Below are 8772 nucleotides of genomic sequence, written 5' to 3'. Positions count from 1 at the left end.
AGTCTGAGAATCAATTTTAATATTCCTATGACCTACTAGTTTTTGTATAAAATTTGAACATCTAACTAGTTGTATAAAGTCTAAACAAATAAGTAGTTGTATAAAATCTGAATACCTAGCTTTCCAGTCTACAATAAGATTATATGATTTACACTTCTTGATTTCCTTTTTCCCTTTATTCCCCACTCCAGATTTCTGACTGGGGCCCTGTATTAGAATCTTATTAATTCCCTTCTTCTTTGTTATCCCTAATTATAGAGCTGTCAATCTCAAAACCCACAAAAGAGGGAAATTTGAAAACATTCTGGATTTGTATTATACTATTGAATGCATTGTGAGTTTTTTCATATATCTGGAGGGAGAGAGCTTTAAATGAACTTTTCACAGGGAAAAAAATAGGTGAGTGTTTAACAGGAGAAAAAAGGAATTGACAGATATATAATTATTTTAGTGTCTCCACTTTGTTTCTTTCTTCCCCTTTGTCAGTTGCCTTCTCTCTCCATTCACCAACATACCCTCTAAAAGTTATTTCGTTTCAGTGTTCTTTTATCACATGTACAAAGCAGACTGAGGAGGAATCTGCTTGGGTTTTCTTCTTCAGGTAAAGCATGCATCGTTGAGCTCCAGGAACTTAGGGACTGAAATCTTCAGAATCCTGTGGGATTTGGCCCACCTCAAGAGCAGTAGACTTTAAAGATGTATGTATACAGAAAAACTGCCCTGTAATTACCAGTTTTTAACACAAAAACTATTCATGTCAGTATAATCCAGGAGGATCCATTAAAAAAATCAACTGAATACTTTTAATTAGAAAGGGACCCCCAAATATACATAAGTTAAAGGTCAGAAATGAGTTTGACTAGGTATACACATCACATCCTTGTAATCCTGCTGGCATCAATAATAATCATGATTCAGGTGAAGGAAACAAAAAAGTCAGAGGTGATTTGTAAAAACAAACATGTTTTACAAAATTAAAGGGAAAAGACAGTAGAAAAAGTCAACTAGGGAATTACTCTAATTTTATGAATTGTAACCTCTCAGCTCTATGTATGGTGGCTGTTTCTATGATTTGAATCTACAGTGATATCATTAAAATCCAATAGGTCTTATAAAAATATGCATGCTTCTAACATTTAGAAGGCTGCCATTTTTTTCCAGATGTCCCAATTTGTTTTGATATCTCATTGTCAATAACATAATCACTCTTCTCCCAAAGTTTCTAAAACAGAAAGACCAAAGCAAAACCAAAACCTGTTATATATTAATATATTTATTTTTTTTGAAAATGATTATTTATAAATTTTATCTAAATAAAAGCATATAAAGTCAATTATAAATAATGTTAAATTATGACTTACTTGGAACTGAATTATATTATCACAGATATTAGAAACTACATTTTGGATCCATTGCATAAAAAAAGAGAGAAGTGATGGGCTAGAAAATTCCTTTAGGAATAGTATCATCTTTATTTAAAGAATTTGTACCTGGCATTATCCTTTGACATTTCACATGCATCTTATGAATAAGTATTGATACGAGTTCAGATGAGATACTTCCATAAAATCCTGTCTGGTGGATTGCTGAATGGATTTAGTTATATATTGGCTGAAATTGGCCAAATGTTTCCTTATTAGTAGGATATCTAAAATAGTATATCATTACACATTATTTAATTCATTACAATGACTGCAACTGTGAAAATTTTGTCAAAAATCAGGAGATGAACTAATTCTTTTAGCATAAAAATAATTATAGTATAAGCTATTCTGAGTGCAGATAGACTCATTCCTCTGGAAGCCTGAATTTGGCTTAATTAAGGAAAATACTCCCCTTTCCTTCATAGGAGTTGCGATCATTTATTTCATCCCATACTTCTTTTAAAGGTTGCTGAATTCCCTTTTCTTGTTATACTCTACTGATTTTTCAAGTATGCAAATTGGAGTTTAAAGACTTTGATTCTTGCAACTCTAAAACCATCTCACATTGCTTTTATGACATGGAAGGTAACACATTGCAATATGTGAAAGGTGTTCTTATTTTAAAAGGAACTGAAATGAATGTCAGATTTTGTGTGTGTGTGTGTGGTACGCGGGCCTCTCACTGTTGTGGCCTCTCCCATTGCGGAGCACAGGCTCCAGACGCACAGGCTCAGCAGCCATGGCTCATGGGCCTAGCCGCTCTGCGGCATGTGGGATCTTCCCGGACCAGGGCAGGAGCCCGCATCCCCTGCATCAGCAGGCGGACTCTCAACCACTGCACCACCAGGGAAGCCCTGAATGTCAGATTTATCTAAGGGAAAAAAATATTATTGGTACTTCATATAAATCTCTCCTTCTCTCCCCAAAATGCAAATTAGTTTAATATTTGGTAGCAACTAACAATGATAATAAATGAATCATGACTGCTGGTCTAGTGATAATGTCAAAGCACGTTTTCTTCTTCTATGACAAACAGATCAATCAATCAAACTACAGCAAATACATGTGATTAATAAAAGTGTATTTATCTCTTCCAGCTTCAAAATTCCAAATCTTATTAGACTACGGGCAAGATTCAATCGTAGGCGCTCTATGGTTCCAAAGTTCCTTTTGTAAGGCAGAATGAGACAAAAAAAAAAAAAAAAAAACCCACAAAAAACCAGGAATTCACTTTAAAGATGTATGTGATAATTATAGCTGGGTTAGGTTAAATTACTGTTCAAAATTATTCATGCCCTTCCTTCCCTTCACTTTGATGAAGGGATATACTTCCCTGCTCCTTGCCTTTGGGTTCAGCCATTCCATAACATCTTTTCTTTTTTTTTTTTTTTTTTTGGCACGTGGGCCTCTCACTGTTGTGGCCTCTCCCGTTGCGGAGCAACAGGCTCCGGACGCGCAGGCTCAGCGGCCATGGCTCATGGGCACAGCCGCTCCGCGGCATGTGGGATCTTCCCGGACCGGGGCACGAACCCGTGTCCCCTGCATCGGCAGGCGGACTCTCAACCACTGCGCCACCAGGGAAGCCCCCATTCCATAACATCTTACAGAAAAACCCGAACAAACTTTTGGCCAATCCAATACATTGCTTTGGCTAATAGAATGTAAGCAGTCATAACCCAAGTAGGGACTTCAAATGTTTATTGTTTAGTTGTACCTGCCCTATTTTACCTCTTCCAATCACTATCTGAAGAACATACTCTAGGCAGCCCACTTGCCCAAGGAAGATGAATAACAAAGGGGCAGAATGACCTTGCCAATTTAGAGACCTGTGGCTTGAAGAAGAGTTGCCCAGAGGCACCAACCCAGACCAGGCAGCTACTGGCCGCTGCATAGACAATTTAGTGATCCAGCTGAGATTAACAGAACTCCTTCAAATAACCCACAGACGCATGAGAAATAAGAGCTTCTGTGTGATGACGCCCTTGCCGTCTTCATTTCATTTCTGATCTGCTTTCTTAAACTCTTACAATTTCTAGTGTCTTCAGCTATGACTTCCTATCAGTCAGATAAGCCTGTTGCTTTCCATTTCTTTTTTAATAAACATCAACACAAAGAAACCAAGTTTACTTAGTTCTACTTATTAAAAGTTCATGAAAAACATAGACTGAGTGAAAAGCACCCAGAATAAGTTTCTACTGCCACAAGTAGCTTAAAGGACAGAATGAATAGTTGAGTTTGTAATTTTACAGGAATATAGATGAGGACTGACCATAGGAAACTTTTTCAGTGTGAACTGGATTACATTTCTGAATGAGGATGTCGAACGTGCTGTGTTTTCTTCCATCTAGTCTGCAGCTGCCCAGAGCCGCCTCCCTCCTCCAGCCCCCACCAGCCCCAGTCTGTGAAGTGGGCTGGGCTGCGCTGGCCTGATGAGAGGGTGGATGTGCTCTTCCCCTGGCAAAGACAACAGAAACTGACATCTTCTTTGAATTCTGGCTTATAAAGAGTGTGATTATTTTTGCAGCTGCCTTTAGTCTTTACTGAAAAAGTGTTTATGTCTCCAATGCCCACTTTTAAATTATGCGGTGGTTTCCAACTAGGGCAAAGGTTGTGTTTTTCTTCAGTCACTTCTCTGTTCATATTTTTCATGGTCTTCTGATGGTTATAGTCAGACTTGTTTAATTCTACTTTTTGCTATATCTTAAGTGCTTGTTAAATATTTAATGATTCTTATCCAGGAGTTGCCAAATACAGTCCTGAACTCTGTGTCTCTCCAGATCATTAAAAACTAGCAGTCCAATTGCTTTATTTTTTTCTGACAAAACAACAACAACAAAAAGAATTATTATAAACAGCATACATAATCCTGAGTGTTTTTGAGGGAGTAATTTTTTTTGGAGTGCTGAGTCTGTTTATTATAATGTGAATAAAGAAATTATGAGTAACATTTGAGAAGTCTTGATATTTAACATGAAATTTACTGAGCGCTGTCTATCAACTCAGTAGTCAGACCTTGGTTAACCCCTTGCAAGATCCCTGCTGGCTTCCCCCAGAAGTACAGCTAAATCAGCCAAATCTATTTCCGTCAGCAGTAGAGAAAATTTTAGAAAAGGTTAAAATCTTAGGTTGATGAGAGTTAGATGGACCTGGAGAGTGATCAGGTTTAATCCTCTTTATTTTGCTTAAAAGCTACATAAATAATATAATAAATAATAATAAATAAGCTACAAGGATCTATTGGACAACACAGGAATATAACCAATATTTTATAATAATTATAAATGGAGTATATCCTTTAAAAATTGTGAATCACTATGTTGTACACCTGTAACATATAATATTGTACATCAACTGTATCTCAATCTTTAAAAAAGTTAAAAAATATCCATTTCATCTTTTAAACTTAAATGACCATGATAAGGAGGTCTTGGGGCATTGGGTTGAGACAATATTAATATTAGATGAAAAGAAAGGAGGAAAAGAGAAGGGAGATTTTCACCCAAATTGAATGATGTCAATTTTTTTTCTTTGTGAAGAAGGGATATTTGAAATTCATGTTGGAGCTTCTTTCTGTTCTATCAGGAAGCTGTAGGTTGAATAATCATATATTAATATTATTACTATAAACAGTATATTACAGATTTCTTTTCTGAGAATTTTTTTTTTCCTAGACAGGTCAAGGATTTAAATACCAGGTAAGCAGACTTGTCTAGTCCTTTCCAATTAGGTTGTTGTCTGAAACCTGTCCTAGGTCTAGCTTTATCTCCACATTGCAGGTGTAACTACACCACAGGCATCCCTCCTTCTATCTGCTGGGCTAAGCAGGTCATCAATACCCCTCCATAGGCAATCTTTCTTCGCCCTGCTGCCAATCTTCTTAGAAGCTGGAATAGCTAATGAAGACAGGCATGCTTTCATTTGAGGAAGCCCTACAAGCAGTGGTCTTTTCAGCTATTTGAAGGCTTTGCACCTCTCATCATCTCTCTAGTCCCTAGCCCCCTACTTAACTCCACCAAAAAAAAAGTTCCTATTGAAGAAAATCTTGTCATCGCTAGTGTCAGCCAATGAGGGAGGAGGGGGAAAAAAAGCATAAAGGGAAAAAAAAAGCCTGGTTATTCCACAATCTGCAAGTTGTAAAATTTAGGGCTTTAGGGTACCTTCATTATAAATGAATTCTAAATAGATTTATAAAGTTCAATATGCAACATAGAAAAGTCAGGGGCCACAAAATTTGAAAAAAAAATATTGGGAAAAAAACCCTTAGAAACAGATATCTATATGGTTTTGAGAACATCTTCTAGGGTTCTTAGGGGTGACCCTTGACTCATGAAGGGCTATGAGCAGTGCTAGCTAGATATATTCTTCTCAAGCTCTAAACATGTTATAATTTCCTATCTATACAAAAGAAAACTTTACACTTTTACAATAAGGGATTGACGCTTTTGATGTTTCGTCTTGCATTTTACTGGTTGTCTCGTACATATTCATCTTTATTTCCCCTTCCTGCTCAGTGCCAAGGCTGTGGGGACCCTTTGGGTATTATTATCCTCACCACACTGTTGTTCATCAGTGTTTATCTTTTTGAAATGCTCCCTCCCTTTCTCCTTTGCCTATTTCAATCCTTCCAATATTTCAAAGCCTGACCAAACAGCTGCCTCTTCTATTCAGCTGCCCTTTATTGATTTGTGCTCCTATGTCATTCTCTGCTTCTTGGTATGATCACAGCAATAATTTTTTTTTTTTTTTTTTTTTTACATCAAAGTTTAGCACTGGGGCACTGGCCTTGTTGCTTTGTTCTCAGATACCAGGGAACCTCTCTTCTGTTGGCGTAGTAGGGGTACATGATAGCAGCTCAAGAAGAAATTATAGGTAGTATTTACTTCAAGATAAATTTGATTTTTCAAAAATTAAATATGGTTTCTAGCTGACAGTGTCCAATCCTACACATTGATCACGACCTCGATGTAGACAACACAGGCTTGAGAGTCAGACTGCCTGAGTTTGAGTTCCAGTTCTACCACTTAAAACCTGGCCTGTCAGCATTGCTGTACTTCAGGTTCTTTATGTATAAAATGAGGATGACAGTAATACCCACTTCATAGGGTTGCTGTGAATGTTAAATGAATTCATAAGGCAGTTAGAATGGAGCCAGGGCCATGCATGTACTCAATAAATATTAATTATTATGATGATCACTATTCATGAAAATATTTATTGTCACCCCCAAGTAGCTCTTTAGCATGCAGATAATGAAATCACCACCACAGTACTGTAACACATCACAGTGCTGGAATCAGACTTAGAAGCTGAGATAGGAAGTAATAATAAACAAGAACCCAACCCTTTCATTGAGCTAGGCCTTTTAAAATAGGATAAGCATGATCTCTATTTCCTCGGCTAAATTAAATATACTATAACACAATATGGACCTTTTAATAGGCATTTTTGCACAGCCAAGATCAGTGGTCAGAAAATGCATAGAAATCACCTAATTCCTTTAGGAAGAGAGAGGGAAAGGATTTCTGACTAATTTAAGGGCCTTGCAGAGTCTGAAGTATATGATGGTCCATTGCTTCTGGTATTCACTTAAACTAGTAAATATTATGGGAAAGTGTATCACAGAAAAGGAAAAATGGAGCCCTGAGTAAAAATGTAAGCACCATAAATATAACTGAAGCAAAGATGAAAGGATAGGGCTTCCCTGGTGGCGCAGTGGTTGAGAGTCCGCCTGCCGATGCAGGGGACATGGGTTCATGCCCCGGTCCGGGAAGATCCCACATGCCGCGGAGCGCCTGGGCACGTGGGCCATGGCCGCTGAGCCTGCGCGTCCGGAGCCTGTGCTCCTCAACGGGAGAGGCCACAACAGTGAGAGGCCCGCAGGATAAAAGTTATGTCCTTAGAAAAATAGATGCTTATTATACAGTTCTAGGAAATTTTTTTTTCCTTTTCAAAGTAATTTATTTTGGTTCACTTTTCAGTTGACGGAATTTTATCTTCTAGTAATTTTTTTTTACATAGTTACGAAAAATTTTTTCCTGTGAGGATGAGAACTTTTAAGGTGAACTCTCCTAGTAATGTTCCAATATGCAATACAGTATTATTTAACTATAGTCACCATGATGTACATTACATCCCCATGACTTACTCATCTTATAATTGGAAATTTATACCTTTTGACCCCCTTAACCCACTTCCCCCAACCCCCAACCCCCAGCCTCTGACAACCACCAATCTGTTCTCTGTATCAATGAGCTTGGTTTTTTTTTAAAATTTGTTTTTCTGTTTTAGATTCCGCATATAAATGAGATCATACTATATTTGTCTTTCTCTGTCTGAGAATTTCACTTAGCACAATGCCCTCGAGGTCCATCCATGTTGTTGCAAACGACAAGATTTCGTTACTTTTTATGACTGAATAATTTCCATTTTATAATTTTACGAATATATGTAACATTTCTTTGCCCATCACGCACTGACTGACTGACTCTTAGGTGGCTGCCGCAATCCCATGTCTTGGCTATTGTACATTGAATGAACATGGGGTGCAGATGTATTTTCAAAATAGTGATTCCCTTTTCTTTGGATAAATACCCCAAAGTGGAATTGCTGGATCATGTAGTTGTTCAATTTTTATGTTTTTGAGGAAACCCCATACTGTTTTCCGTAATGGCTCCACCATTTACATCCCCACAAACAGTGCACAAGGGTTCCCTTGTCTTCACATCCTCACTAACAATTGTCTTGGCTTTTTGATAATAATCATTCTAAGGTGTGAGGCTGTATCTCACTGTGGTTTTGATTCGCATTTCCCTGACGATTAGTGATGCTAAGCATCTTTTCATGTACCTGTTGGCCCTCTGTATATTTTCTTTGGAAAAATATCTATTCAGAACTTCTGCCCATTTTTTAGTTAAGTTTGTCTGTTTGTTTATTTGTTTCGCTATTGAGTTGTATGAGTATATATTTTGGATGTTAACCCCTGATCAGATATATGACTTACAAATATATTTCCCATGCAGTAGATTGCCTTTTCATTTTGCTGATGGGTTCCTTTGCTGTGCAGAAGCTTTTCAGTTTTACATAGTTTCACTTGTTTGTTTTTGCTTTTGTTGCCTTTGGTTTTGGTGTAATTAAAAAATCACTGCCAAGACCTATGTGAAGGAGCTTACTGTCTATGTTTTCTTCTAGGAGTTTTATGGTTTCAGGTCTTAAAGTTCAGCATTCATTTTGAGTTAATTTTTGTGTATAATGTAAGATAGTAGTTCAATTTCATGAAAATAACTTTTAAATGTTCTGTAACTGTGACTCTCATCAGATACAAGGACACACACATCACACTGAGATTTTT

Source organism: Orcinus orca, chromosome 10, assembly GCF_937001465.1.
Source record: "Orcinus orca chromosome 10, mOrcOrc1.1, whole genome shotgun sequence".
Classification (NCBI taxonomy): domain Eukaryota; kingdom Metazoa; phylum Chordata; class Mammalia; order Artiodactyla; family Delphinidae; genus Orcinus; species Orcinus orca.
This window is presented reverse-complemented; position numbering follows the sequence as displayed.